This window comes from Pipistrellus hanaki, assembly GCF_964339955.1.
Source record: "Pipistrellus hanaki genome assembly, chromosome: 10".
In the NCBI taxonomy this organism is placed as follows: domain Eukaryota; kingdom Metazoa; phylum Chordata; class Mammalia; order Chiroptera; family Vespertilionidae; genus Pipistrellus; species Pipistrellus hanaki.
Genome location: NC_140512.1, coordinates 38,121,480 through 38,137,363, shown reverse-complemented (window position 1 = coordinate 38,137,363; position 15,884 = coordinate 38,121,480). Strand labels below are relative to the sequence as shown.

Below are 15,884 nucleotides of genomic sequence, written 5' to 3'. Positions count from 1 at the left end.
TTAACATATTTAATCTCCATAACAACCCAATTATCAGGTGCTATTGTCATTTCCCAATTTTCGAATGAAGAAATTGAGAGACAGAGAAGAAAGACTTGCCCAAAATGGCACAGCAAAGGAGATTGAGAGCTGGGACTTAAACACCAGAAGCCTAGCTCTTGAGTCTATGTTTTTATCATGACCTACTATCACATGTTTATAAATATAAAAAGGTGAACTGACTCTTTTGTAGGTTTCTCTTTTTTAGTGGCCATTAATATACACAGAAGTTTCCTTTGTATTTAAAGATGGTTATTCTACTGTAGTTATTATGCTTAAGTACTGATGCTGATTTGACTGAAGAAGTGGCTCATGGTAGTTTCTTACTGGTATACTTTCATTGCTCCCTTACATTAAGGAAGGTTTCACTGGATAAACATGGGTGCATCTAATTTCCTCTAGGAAATATTGAGCCCATCTTGTCGTCATGAATTGCAAATGCGACTTCCAGGTGCCCTAGAAATGTACCCAAACAGCTGCAGCTTGTGTCTTGAGCTACTCACAAATACAGAAGACTTCTTGATCTTCTTGTCTGAGTATAACTCATCTCAGAGTCAGTTTCCCAGAACAGATGGTTCCATTGTTATCTCGAAGGAATTCCTGTGGGCTTTTGGAAATGGGACTGACCTTTCAGAGAACACTAGAGACCTTTCCAAGAGAAGTGTCCATTAAATTGGTGGTGTATTGAGACTTCAGCAAACTTGTTCCCACTTCAACTGTTTGGGTTGTTCTTTAAATGTTTCATTTAAACTTTGGGGACAATAATTTCCTGCCGAAGAAAAATAATTATATTCCAGTTTATTTGATTTGGACAAAAATATTGAACATAATATTCAAAACTGCTCCCAAACCCAATTCCACAAGCAGGGGCTACACCTATTTAAGAGAGAAAGCTTACCTGAGAAAAGCTATGGGCCCATTTCCAAATGTACCTTTATCCTTGCCCTCTGTGCACAGGACAAGAGACAATATTTGCAATCAGATGCAGGCATTTTAAAGGAATTTTAGCAAATGCTCTTTCACCACATCCTAATGTTTTAAATGTTTTCAATAACAACGATTTCTCTTAAAATATGATATGCATGCAGTTTTGTGGTAGGACATACAAATAATTGGAAATACATAAGTAATACATATATTTCCTAGTGTTCTATAATTTTCTAAAATACAGCAAAATATTAGCAATGTTTATCTCTCAGGAAGTAGGATGGGGACTGTTGGGGATTCAGATGCAAACTTTGACTTTTTGCTTTATTCATTTCCCCTATTGTCTAGATTAAAAAACAAAAAACAAAAAACAACCCTGTGCATGGTATTGCATTATAAATAGTTATCTGAGCAGTGAGATTATGGGCCATTTTATTTTCATATATTATTCTATCTCAAAAATAAATGTTATTTTAAAATGCAAAGTGCTTGAACTCTCATGCAAGTTTAATCAGTTGATATAGAGAGTTGGTTAGTTTTATTTGGAAAGGGAAAGGTGCTTACTTGATCACTTTAAAAGTTTAGCATGAGCCGGGACCGGTTTGGCTCAGTGGATAGAGCATCGGCCTGCGGACTGAAAGGTCCTGGGTTCGATTCCGGTCAAGGGCATGTACCTTGGTTGTGGGCACATCCCCAGTAGGGGGTGTGCAAAAGGCGGCTGATCGATGATTCTCTCTCATCGATATTTCTAACTCTCTATCCCTCTCTCTTCCTCTCTGTGAAAAATCAATAAAATATATATTTTTTAAAAAGTTTAGCATGAAAGGATCCATCCTTATGGCTTTACAATAGGAACTGAATTTACATGATTTAAAATTATTTGTTCGAGGGGCTGTTCGTGAGTGGCAAAACTAGAACTACGATCCAGGTCCCCTAATTCTAGCCAGTACTTTACTTATGAAACCTTCCCTAACTATTAATTATTTATATTTTCAAAATAGTATTGTAATTTGCAACTCTAAAAATTTCCAAATATAGTCCTTTCATTTAATTGTTCCGTAAAATCAAGCTATAGAAGAGGTATAATTACATGTAAGTGATAAATATGACTCACAGGTCAAGTGAATGCCAACCATGTTAAGTAAAGTATTGATATAAGTGCTGGAGCACACACTCAAGTTTGTAAAGGAAATGGTTCTTACTTGGGGTAAAACTCGTTATTGGGGGCCAAAAGATTCTAGGTGAAAATTATGATTCCACCTCATGACCTATTTGCTGCTCTTCCTCTTTTGGGATTATAATGAGACCCATTTAGACCTCAGGAAAACTCTTTCATTCTAAATATATTCTCATTTTATAAAAGGCTGGTAGAGTGGTGCCACACATATTCATGCCTAAAAAAAAAAAAAAAAAAGCCTGATATCTGTATGTTTCATTCAAAAATTTTGCAGTCACGAAAAGAAAAAGCAACTAGGTAATTCTAGACTAGAATGAAGCAAAAAGCCTGAACAATTATCAGCCCTGATGTTGAAACCTAATTCAAAGGTAGATCTTATTACTAACATATCTTAGTATGGAGAACGTGAAATCACTACTTTCTCCTACTGGCATCAAAGGCTTATTATGTTCTTTACTATTTTTAAAAAAGGCTTAGCTCAGCTCTTGGAACCTGTGAACAGGGATATAGGAAGCGTGGCGTATCCTCTCTCTTGGCGTAGCTTATGGAAACATATGTGCTCTGTTCCTTGGACTGCTGACCTCTCTCAAGTGGGGGAGCTTGTCACGGAGGGGTAGTTTCGTTCCTCATAGACATCCACATGGTGGACTTAGCCACATTCACGCAGCAGTGCAGCACTGAGAAGGCAGAACTTGCTGAATGTATGAATCAACAGCTGTTAAAATGTTTCTCCTCGTACTCTACACCCACAAGTAAGCTTTGAACGATCTTAAGAAAATTTACTTCAAAGTCTTTTCATTCTCCTATCTTGAACTGGGAATACACAAAGGAAACTAGCTCCTGGATGATTTTAGACCAACTCTCTGCAGGAAAAAAAAATTATATATATTCAAGAGAAATTGCTACTTATTTGTAGCTGCCTGGAAGTTGAATTATGTGATAAGATAAATTCTCATTATTTTACCATTACTTTCTTCTTGTAGAAGATTATCACTGTTAGTAACTATTCTTTGCCCCCCCCCACACACACACTTAATATGCTCCAGTAGGATGATAAATTGTGTTGTTTTTATTTTATGGGGAAACTGAGGCTTTGAAAAAATTAGGTACCTGACCACGCAAGGAAGTCACTGGGTTGAAGATGGGGTTGATATAATGGGCTTGAAGAACCTGGATAGATAAGCAGGCGCTGAATCACTGAGATGTGAGGCATTATTAGCACTGAGCAAGGAGACAAACCCCAGAGAAAGAAGGCTGGCTCACCAGGAAGTGGAATTAGCACAAAAGGTCAACTTTCTCTCACAGATAAAGGGAAACTCACAAATCATATCCCTGAAGCAATAAAAACAAAGCCTAGACACTTTGGCAAAAACATAGCATGCCCAGGGTACAACTTTGCTAGGAAAGTCACAGAGTAAATTTTTTATAGAGCAAAATAGTTTTTAAAACTGGGTACCTGTTGGGATAGAAAGAATTTCCAGGTAAGGCAAGGATTAACTCTCTATCTTCTGTTAAATCTGGGTACCAATAGGAGTAAAAAAATATTTTAGGAGTTTTCATTTGAAAACAAACAAAGGAAAATAAGAGAGAACTCTGTGAACATGATAATGTGAAATTAATTTTAGCAGTGAAATATCATTGCTATCATTACAAATGAGAACCAGTATTGCTACCAGAGGCTCAATTTATTCCAGCTCTGTGTTGGGACTAGGATAATGAAGACAGGGGAGCTAAATTTAAACATCTTCAGGAGGACTTGGGGAAACCATTAAATTCATTGGTTCAAGCAGCTCACTAAAACATTTCCAGCTACTTATTGAAGCTGTGGAAAAATTTGGGAATTCACATTTCTCCCTCTCAGATGTGGAAAGTTTAAATTACAAGAAGATGGAAAGGAAGGAAATGGCCAAAGGAAGGAAAACCATGATTGAGTTATGGCTAATCTGAATGTATTGGTGTTTTTCAATTTAAGAAAATGCAGATGATCAGGCCAAAGGATGGAAACAATAAAAAACTGCAATTTGTTTGTGTTCCAAAAGAGGAGGAAAAGAGCTTTCTTTAAAAAACGTATAAAAATAAAGAGAAATGGTCACTGTCTATACTTCATTAATCTATTCGTTATTACAATAGATGCCTAGTGAATAGGCTCTTTATATAATGCATGTGCCAGTTCGAGGGCATGAAAAATCCACTTGGCCATTCTGAACATGTGACTCTCTCTTAGACACTAGAATTGCTACCATCCATTTCTTTCCATGTTCTAGGCACTCTGCAAGGCAAATACATTAAATTTCATTAGATTATTCTAATAACTCTGTTAATTAGATATACTGGCAGATGCAGTAGCTGAGAAAATTAATGTTGAGAGAGGGTAACTCATTTAGTAAATGGAGGAGCCAAGCTTTAAGCCCAAGTATAAGTCTATCTGAGGCAGAGATCATATTCTTTCTGATGCTGCACTCTCCGCCACTGCTATCTTACCCTAAAAGGCATTTGTGGTTTGATGAATAAAAGAAAGCTTTCTGAGAACATAGAAACTAAAGGCAATACTCTTGATGGATAGGGCGAAATAAGAGAATCGAAGATAATTGGGAGAGTACATGATGTGAGCTCCTAGCGCAGAGCTTGCATATCCAAGATGTTCAAGGTATGCTGATATTGATGAACGACAAGAAGGAGAAACAAGGCAGGCTGAGGATGGATAGATTCAAAGTTGGCCAAGTAGAAAGTCTTTTCTTTTCCTTTGAATGAAATTATAGGGGTCTCTTAGAATCATAATTTCAAAGAAATGGAAGGAAGCATATACAACTGAGGTTGTGCCAGAGGTAAGGTTCCCACAGGAATGGAAAGGAACGTTCCATTAAGATATGGGAATGGGAGGTATGGTCTCCAAAACTCCCCAAATAAAGCACATCCCTATTCCTTTCGTCATCATGCCAGAAGGGCAAGGCGTTTCAAAGATTTGGGATTTCCAAAGTTAGGGCATGCATATTCTTTACAATTGTTTGTTTGGTCATTGATCTGACATATGCATATATTTCTTTAAAAATATAACTTAGAATTGCTAGTTTCGCTTTGTCATTTATTTCTGTTAAACTTATAAAAGTGGCCCTGTGTCAAGGTGCTTAGCAGAGAGAAATTGATTGCTTCCTCATCTTTTCTCAAGAAAACTACAGATTATAGGAGGCTATTCATCAACAGTACAATCTGAGTTTTCACCATCATCTTGTAATAACTTTCTCTTTTTTTCTCATGACATTACTGAAAGGATTTCAGGGCACTCATCATTGCATTGAACATATTTTTTTTTAAAGAAAATATAGACATTTGAAATTAGGATAAACCTTAAATATGTTGAGGTAGTAGATTTTGATCACACAGATTCTCCAGGGGAGAACTTCTATTAAATAGCATAGCCATAGAAAGATGTAGTCAAGCATGAAAACACTGGTGATATGAAATAGTAGGCAAATAAAAGTTGTTTTTTAGCATCACATTTCTTAAGGTATCTTAACATGCCTGAACCATGCCTGTCCATCTTATCAAAGTTATGACTAGAGAACTAGCTAAAGTTCTTCAGATGTTTCTAGGGTGAAACTTTCTCTGGTTCCATTCCTTTACAGATTGGTAGAAAATTATTGGTAGAAAAACATGTATATTTTTCATAGGTATGTAAGAAAAAAAATATATATATACGTATATATATTTATATATGTATTTCATGATTTCTTATTGTAAAAATTCAAGCATTAATTTCACCTTTCTAGGAGTAAAAAATAAATAGCCATCAAACTAATTGTACTAGAGGAAACAAAGTCACTATCCAAAGAGAGCGATTTTGTATATTTCCTGCAGGGCTGTTTGCATGTCTTTGGAACTTTTTTCAGGCTCCTGATTTTTCCCTGAGACTGTTGCCCTATAGAGAAATATATTCTAGAAAATCCACTGCCATGGCTCTAACTTCTTCTAAGTCTGTACTTCCACAGAAGTAGGAAAGGAATGATTCTTGTCACCCTATGAAGAAAAAATCCCCTTCCTAGAAACTGAACAGCTAACTCTTTACACTGTAGATGATATATAAAATGACTTCAAATTTTCCAAACTCAATCTGCATGGTTTTGCATAGTCATCATTTGTAGATAAACTCCTCAGTGACTTGGCCTCTCCCTCCTAAATTGGGTCTGGGTCCCAGGTTTTGAGTATCATTTTTTTCTTTTTTCTTTTTTTTAATATATATATATATATATATATATATATATATATATATATATATATATATATATTATTGATTTTTTTATAGAGAGGAAGGGAGAGAGATAGAGAGCTAGAAATGTCAATGAGAGAGGATCATCGACCAGCTGCCTCTTGCACACCCCCTACCGGGGATGTGCCCGCAACCAACGTACATGCTCCTGACCGGAATCCAACCTGGGACCTTTCAGTCCGTAGACTGATGCTCTACCACTGAGCCGAACAGGTTTCGGCAGAGTATCATTTTTTTCTTTTAGGGAAGATGTACCACAAGATTATTTTCATACGTATACCTAAGGATACTCACAGATTTCCGATGTGCATTTCCTGATCTAGATAGAGGCTGTTAATTACCCCCTATTTTGAAATAGGTTCTTTGTGCCTCCCTTTCAAAAGAACCATTGGGCTGTGCTTTAAACTGCATAGCCTCATTTTCAGCAATTATTTAGACAGATATTAGTTTTATTGGTTCCTTGCTCAACATTATTTCTTATTTCCATTTTGATCTCTCATTCTTGAATTCATGTTTCATTCACTGAAGTATGTTTACAAATGTGTTTTTTTTCCTTGCATACACAAAAAGTTGAAATTGGTTAGTTTATGGGTAATATCTAAAATAGGTCTCAGAATAGGTATTCCATGAAGTACACTGGAAAACAATGTTATATGTTTACTACAGTTATGTTGGCTTAAAGATTCCATTTCTGAAGCCAAACTTGATTTCATCATTAAGATTAAACTTTCTCATGACCAAAGAACCATCATAAATCTTATTTTAATTGGGCCACACACAAAGAATTACCAGGAATACATATTTCCCTTATTTTAATATATAACATTTCAGTTATACTTTCTCCCCCTGTTCTGCAGTGCTGAGTTACAGACTAATAAATACAAATAGGAAATTAAACATTTCACCCAAGATCTTAAAGATAAAACAAAAACTCAGAAAGTAAGTAAAGCTGTAGGTTTATTAGTGTCTCTTCTTTTCTGTTCTTCCTACCTCTATAAGAGGGAAACTGAATCATGGTTATATACATAGGGCAAGCAAACACACCCTCTGCTTATATGGCCAAAATTAACTTTTGTTACCATCTTATAGAAAAAAAGAAAATGAGATTTGGCTAAAAATAAACGCTAAAGTAAGGAGCGCGGGAAGAAGCCTAGGCCAGAACAGCAACACTATTTTTGAATGAAGACTTCCTAAATAAAAGCTTTTCATTTGCACCCAGAAATTTTCACTCCTCCCACCACAGCCCAGCCCAGTTACTTATCCTCAAAATTCACCGCTGGGGATTCCAACCTGTAGTTTGAAGGTTTTAAAGAAATCATAAAGACAATGAACTCTGAAACTATAGAGGCAGAGTTAAAAGACAAATCTCTTGTTGAAGACTGGTTTTATTGGGTTTTTCTGGATATGGAAAATGGGTATCACAGCCTTCCCCTTCCTCATATCCTGAGCTAGCCCTGTCATGGCCACCGGAATTCCCACTTGAGAATTTGAAACAAGATTGGATTTCAGTCTGGACAAGGAACACATGGTAGGTAGACAAGGGCTCCTGAGGCTTTTGATGTTCGTTAAGAGGAAGGAGTGGGGAGCTGTTTCCTGGAAGAGTATGGGGCACTGGGGAGCATTAAAGAAGGAAACAATGGCAAAGGAAACGCCAGTCTTCTGCACTCATTATGTTTCTGCAAACAATGAATCTCGTGAGTTTTGGGGCTTTGAATGGACATGTTTCAAGTTCCAGTCCTGTTCTCACCACTGTCTTGGCCACCACACATAATACTTCTAAAATGTAGATTTACTCTTGAAAAAAAACAACCAGCATCATACTCACGTCCCCTTGTCACCTGATGGGCATACTGGATTGTTATGATCACAGACAACATGAGAAGCATTTTGAAACATATGCAGTTAGAAGATCTATTAAAAGGCATGATGGTATCAAATCTTAATTTTGCCCTCTCCCAATTCCCCACGTGCATTTATGCTTCTTACAGATTGAGAATAGTAGGGGAGTATATATAAGAAAATAGCAAAACTCTGTATTCATATCACCAGGAAATAACCTCTATATAACTTTGAATATGTATATTTTAAAAATTGTTGACATATTACAGATGCCTCCATTTCCAACCCCACATTGCCCACCTCCATCAACTTAGCCCTCCGCTCATGCCCTCACCACATCTTTACAGTTATATATATGTGTGTGTGTGTGTGTGTGTGTGATTTTTAAAATATATTTTTATTGATTTCAGAGAGAAAGAAAGAGAGAGAGAGAGAGACAGAAACATCAATGATGAGAGGGAATCATTGATCAGCTGCCTCCTGCAAGCTCCCTACTGGGGACTGAGCCCACAACCCAGGCAAATGCCTTTGACAGGAGTCAAATCTGGGACCTTTCAGTTTGCAGGCTCTATCCACTGAGCCAAACCGGCCTGGGCATGTATATATATAAATAAGAATTAAGTTTTGCTTTTTTAATTTATAACCGGCCTGGGCATGTATATATATAAATAAGAATTAAGTTTTGCTTTTTTAATTTATAACAAATGAGATTGATTTTTTTAAAATTAAGTTTAGCTATTCAAATAGAAGTCTATCATGGTTTTATTTCCCACAAAACTTTCTATTTTTGCCAAATGACTACCTTGGTTTTCATTTTCCCTGACCTTAGGGCACAGTCGTACCTCACAACTTTTTAAATTTGATATGACTCAAACCTTTCACATGATTACCCAGCATATATCATCCAAACCCTTGCATTGTTCCATTGTTACTGAAGGAAAAGTCAGTAGTCTGGACAATGCCTTACTTAGAAATTCATACATGAGCTGTTCCACTGACAAGGTCCCAGTCAGGGACGAATCTGCTCATAAGCTCTTTACCTTTGGACTTTTAATGACCAATATGATGAAACGGCAAATAATAAGCTGGCAAAGATCTACCACCTATAATTTCTGAAGAACTGTGTTAGAAACAGAAGGTACAGCCATGGTTCCTATAACTGTAAAGGAGTGACTCCTTGCCCCTGTTATGTTTTCAAAGAGGTCCCTTAGGATAATTACGTCATACCCACCTTATATGTGACTGTATAAGTTAAATCATTCAGGAATGAGAGTTAATTAAACTTCAGGTGTTTCCAGACCTGGCTCCTTTCTGTATTTAGGGTTGTATAGGGTTTTCTAATTTCAGCTCCTCTTTTCCCATAATTATCAATCCCTTAAGAAGGATAGAAATAAAGGCAGGAGAAAGCTTTTGTTCATTGAGTAAGGCACTCAATAATACTCTGTGTTAGAATGTGCTTAGCACTTCAATAAAATCAGCTTATTTAATCTCTACATCTAGTTACTGACCTTAGTATTTTTGGTTAATAAGCTTTTTGTTTTTAAAATCCCATTCTCCCCTTTTTCCTGGGCCCAGTGTCTTCCTGTTTAAGATTACATTTCTCAGTTTCCCATGCTCTTTGCCTCACATCTCATTGGTGAGAACTTAGTCACATGACCCATGGGAAGAGCAAAACCTCTGTGTGTGCTACTGAAAGAATATTACTCCTCTTGGTCGTCTGCTTCGCACCTTTTGTGCAGGCTGGCTGGTTTTGCGAGAACCAGCCTTGCCCTTGTAAATGTGGAAAAGGCCTTGGAGATGGCTTAGAGGAGCAGAACCGCTCACCAAGTTTAGAACGCCCATCTGAAACTGTTTGTTTCATGAGGAGAGGTACACATCGCTGGTCTAAGTCATTGTCCTTTTTAAAGCATTGTATTTCAAGATCTCTTCTTTCTGTAGCTTAGTCCTTACTTCAACGAACAAATCATTGACCTCACTGTACAAATTAAGAAAAGTGAGGTGCATGGAAGTAAGTCAGTGAGGTACTGGGATTTTCCCAGTTTCCCCTCCTTACTCAGCAGAACACATTTCCACTGAAACTCAGTGAGCCCCTCTAGAATGGGAGCAGAATAAGACTCGAAGCCGAGTAGGCTGAGGACCAGAGAATGCTCAACTCCTATCAGATGCAAGTCCAAACTCTATTTACCCTCCCCATTTCTGAGTATCAAATAGCAATTCTCTTCAAGAGGTTTGCTTTCCCAGAACAGCCTGTCCTCACTGCAATAAATTTTTTTTTAAGCTTTCAGAGTTGTAGGTTCTGTGGCATCACCCCAACTTACCTCAACACCTCTGACAAACGGCAGCAGGGGAACGAACGCTTCCCACACGAGCTACTCATGTGTCCCTGTCCCTTAAGGAGTATATTATTCCTTACAGAAAAAGAACCTATCATCTTGTGCTACAAAGGCCAAATAAATGTAATTAACACCAAGTTGTGCTCTGCTGACCAAATAGCACGGCCTTAAAAAGATAATCTTTGTGCAATAAGTGACGAGGCCTCCCCCAAAGCCAATCAGGCAAAAACCTGGAGAGTAAATCAAGACAAAAGGGAAACCATCTGGAAGAAATCAAACAGGCGAAGCAGGTGCGTTGGCCTGTGTTGGGGAAGATGAAACACAGCACGAGGCATTGCACATTTACACAAAAGCAAGATCTATAGCCTTTGTCAGGCTTTGAACTGAGCTAAATGCATGACTTCTTTAAGAAGAGCTGGTAGCTGGGAACTACTTGAACTAAGAGTGTCAAGACCAATTCTGAAGATGTTTTCTTATCCTTAGCCTGTTGTTGTGCGCTGTGAGGAGTGCCAAACAGCAGAGGCAGATGCTTCTTCAGCTAAGTGTGATTTTAAGTGATGTGAGAGATGGGATGATGGACTCTTTCCCCGGAGGAGAAAGAAGAAGAAATTTTTGCAAAAAAAAAAAATTGTAAATAAAATGCCTCTGTTGTGTTGGTGAGCTACAAAAACAGAACTTCAACAGGCTGTTCCTTGGTAGGATGAAAACAACACTGGACCAAGTAGCTCTGAATGACTACAACACACATCTGTGGACACTTCAAAGGGACGAGAGCTCAAAAACGGAACCCCAGAACCACCTGGAATACATACCATAGGCAACATAATCTTGTGTTCAGCAACACAGGAAAGGCTGCCTTGCTGTTGTAGAGGTGGATTTAGACATCACAGACAATTTCAGCTTGGCAGGGTTCATTAGGCCAAAAATAACTGCCTCCTTCAGTTTGGGCCTCTGAGAATGCTTCAGAAGTTGTAGTCCAAGATTGCACGTACACACACACACACACACACACACACACACACAGTAGTGCCAGAAGTCTGATTTCTAGTAACTTCTGGCTGAGATCCCCAGAATCAGCCTCTCCTGATTTCTCACACAAAAAATATAAAAACTAAGGAAAACTTGAATTTGCAGAACCTTGGAGCTTCTTACATCCAACTGCAAGATGGGTAGAATTGGATTGAAAAATGCAATTGAGACCCACTGGTGCCAAATCTTTGCAATAAAGCAAGCTGTCCAGCTGGAAGATGGCAGAGAAATCTCCAAACCATTTGTCCTTTGGCTCAAAAATACCAGAACTATACCAGCAAGAAAACTGAGCAGCTGTCCTTCTCCTGAACAAGTTTCTGCCTTACTGAGTGGTCCAACATCCTTCTGTGCCCACTGAACCCTCCTCTTTTTTTTTTTTTTTTTTGATTTACCTCTGCATTTTATTCACTCAGGTTCTATAAAAATCTGAACAGACTGTACAACTTTGGCCTTACATAAAACATTGAAAACAATTGGAACTAAAAAGTTAAGTCATTTTCCCTCCCTTTTGTGCTTTGCTAAGAAGCTGAAAAACATTCCTTAGTATGCATGTCCTTTTTTTTTTTTCTAGATAAAACCACCATTAGCCTTAAAATATGCTTCATTATAACATGGAGAAGAGTGTAAATAAACCAACATACAGTATTTAAATTCTCGCCTAGAACATATTTGAATTGTATATTTATTTTTGAACATATTTTGGTTTAGGCCAAGAAACAAAGTCATTTTACTCTGAGATTTGTCCTCTAAATGCAGTAATGAAGTGATCTGTAAAGTGTATGTTTTGCTAATTGGAAGAGTAAACCTGCATATTTTCCATAGACTGCTTATTTTGAAATTTGTTCCTAAACCACAACTTGATCAATTCTTATGGGTAATCAAGAATGTGGTCAACACTGAGTTTGTGCGTCCATCAAAGGAGTGTTGCGTGATCCATTGACTGTATCTTTAGGGAGTGTGTGAAAATAGAGCCCAATTCTTAACTGAGGAACCAAAATCTTTTACATAATCACTTTGCACATTTGGAAATAGTAGAGAAAATCTACTTTCAAGAAAGAAAATAGTTGGTAATTCACTGCACTCCCAGGAGAGTCACTCAGATGAAGTTTAAAATACTGTGTTCACCCTTAGATCCGGCAGCAAAATTGTAGTTTTGTTTCTTTGGCAAGTCAGCCTATGAACTTGACTTCCTCATCTGTAAAATGGGGATAAGGAAATGTGGGCTCTTTTCCAAAGACTACGTATGTAAGAACGGGATGAGATCGTAGAGTGTGAAAAAGGCTCAGAAAACATACTTGGTGAACCCTCCTCTTAATACTTAATACCACTAACTCAGCACTTCCTATGGAGAGACTGGTACTTCCGGAAAACAGAGGAGCGTGGGGGTTGCCAGATTTAGCAATTACCAACACAGGATGCCCTGTTAAATTTGGATTTTGTGTAAACTACAAAAATTGTTTTATTGTAATTATGTTCCAAGTAGGGGGGCTACAGATTATTTTTAGTGTAAATATATCCTAAATATATATGGGACATATTTAACACTAAAATTTATTTGTTGTTTATCTGAAATTCTAACTTCACGGGTATCCTGTACTTAATCTGGCAACTCAAGGAAGGGGAGAAAGAGAGAACAGCATTACCACATTACATCCTGGAGATGCAGAGCCTACAAATTAGAGTGTGGTGGGTTGAACAAAGACACAAGACGCCCTTGCAACAACACCATCTGGATGTTAAAGATTTACATTTATTAAATTTGCTCAGAACATAAATTTTGGAAGGATAATATCTCAAATCATCCTGACACAAACAGTATCACTACAAGGGAGATTGATTCTTAAAAATGAAGAATTAGGCTAGAATGTATATTTATTCATCTGCTTACTAGCTTATTGATAGCCTGATTCCAACAGAATGTCATGAAGGAAATCCATACATCCATCAGTAGACAAACATTGAGTCTAGAGCTTGTTTCATTAAGAATAAAGAAAGGAGGGGGAGGAAATAAGGGAAAATAGATTTCAAAATATGGAAAAGTAACTACTATCCCAAGAACATTTTCCTGCTTGAAATAACCAACCTATTGTATCAAAAATGATATAAACTCCCTGAAATAGGAGCTGGAATTCATACAATTGAGAACCAAGATCTGCCACATAATAAAATTTTAGGAATTTAGAATTAAATATAGTAGGAATATTCAAATTTTTAGAATAGTTAATAAAGGAATAATGTATAATGTTGAATCAGAGTTTAAATATGAGATGCTCTCTCTGAACTCATAAGAAAAGTCAAGCCCAGAGGGTGTGGCTCAGTGGTTGAGCATCAATCTATGAACCAAGAGGTCACAGTTTGATTCCTGGTAAGGGCACATGCCAGTTTCAGGCTCTATCCCACCCAAAACATCTTTCATCTTCACTGCCCTTTCCTGACAACTCCAGCTCTCAGTGACCTTCACAACAACTATATAAACTTAGTCATATTTCCTAGTACGCACTTTATAAAACTGTGTTATTTATTACTGTGCACACATTTGCCATAAGTAAGCTTTAATTTCCTGTGGATGGTGTAGAAAGAAGAGAGAGGGATCTGGAAAGAACACTCAACAATGTGCAAAATGCTCATGATATGGTGTTGAAACAACAAAAAAATAAGACACTAAATTGAATATACAATATTGACTCAATTAATGGAAAAATAAACCTAGGAGTTGGCAGTGGTTATCTTTTAGTGGTCATATTATTAGGACTTTTTATGACTTCTTCATATTTCTCTACATTTCCCATGAGCTCTATTTATTCTATAATAAGTCAAGTATGCTCTACAAAGAAAAAGAACTGTGATACAAAATGGCATATATAAAAGAATCAAACTTTGCAGAAAACATGTAATATAAAAATATAAGAGAATGGTGAATCAAAAATGTTAGTAGTATACACCAAAGAAGATATATGAATGGCAAGTAGGAGGATAAAAAAAGCACACCTTCCTAAATGTCATTATTTATCAAGGAAATGCAAATTAAAGGCACAATGAAATACCACTGCACACATCAGAATGTGACTAAATCAATACCAAGTAATGACCAATATGTGTATCTGTGTTCAATATTAATAGAAATGACTATAAGAGTAAAAAATTGAAAGTAACCTGCCTATCTAATCCTATAGGGATTCTTGAGAAATTATTGTATCACTTCAAAACAGAATAATTTATGACAACAAGTTATGATTTTTAAAAAATATGTTTTTATTGATTCCAGAGAGGAAGGGAGAGAGAGAGATAGAAACATCAGTAATGAGGGAGAATCATTGATTGACTGCCTCCTGCATACCCCACACCAAGGATAGAGTCTGCAACCCAGGCATATGCCCTAGGAATTGAACAGTGACCTCCTGGTCCATAGATCAACACTAAACCACTGAACAACATTGGCCAGACAACAAGTGATGTTTTGAGAGAATTTTAAATGACAGGTTAAAACTTAAAGTATAATGGTGAGAAAATATGTCAAATATCAACAATAGTTACTCTGTGGTATTGGCAGGAGATAGCTCACTTTTTTCTTTATGCTTTCCCAAATGTTAGCATATATTACTTATATTAGAAGAAAAGAAAACAAGCATATTTTATGCAATAACTTGTTTCTGGAATACAAATATAATTCCTTCAGCTAGGAACTTTGTTCTTTATGAACCAGTGAACCTTGCTGCTGCTGTGTGAATGATGTGTGTTTCTGGGCAATAACTTTTCTTATTATATTGTGTACTTTGGTTTAATTATTGGTCCATTTGTTATTCTATATAGGTGTGGTGCTTAAAATGTGGTATACAGTATCTCTGGAAGCCCCTGGATTCAAAATGGCTTTCACAATAATACTAAAACATGATTTGCCTTTTTCATTTTGTTGTCATTTGCAATGGCCGATAAAACTTCTGGTGTCTTCCTGTGAAACAGGTAGTGCCTCCACATATTCACTGTAAAAAAAAAAAAAAAAAGAAAGAAAAGAAGTAAAAATATAAACTTCAGAATGTCCTTGAGGAAACAGTAAAAAATGCTTTATAAAATCACAGTCCTTGAGTACATATGTTTTTAATATTTTCTGTGACACAAAAGGAAGGAAGCCTAAAGAATTCCAAGTATGATGATGTCTTAAAGACAAGAACTTGAGTTCTGAGCTGAACTGTCACTTTTTCATGAAACATCATTTTTACTTGAAAGAATGACTGACAGACGCTATGGCTATTCATCTCTAGGTATTTGACATTTGCTT

At 36.8% G+C, this 15,884-nt stretch overlaps 1 long non-coding RNA gene across 1 annotated transcript in view; it reads right to left on the bottom strand.

Annotated features, from left to right (window-relative positions):
• Positions 1-650: 650 nt before the first annotated feature.
• The window catches only part of LOC311629259, a 52,400-nt gene continuing 37,166 nt past the window's right edge, over positions 651-15,884 (bottom strand). Inside the window, exons 2-3 of the long non-coding RNA XR_014796176.1 lie at positions 938-986; positions 651-808 (exon numbers count right to left, since the gene is read on the bottom strand). This is a non-coding gene — a long non-coding RNA (uncharacterized lncRNA). The remainder of the gene's footprint in view (positions 809-937; positions 987-15,884) is intronic.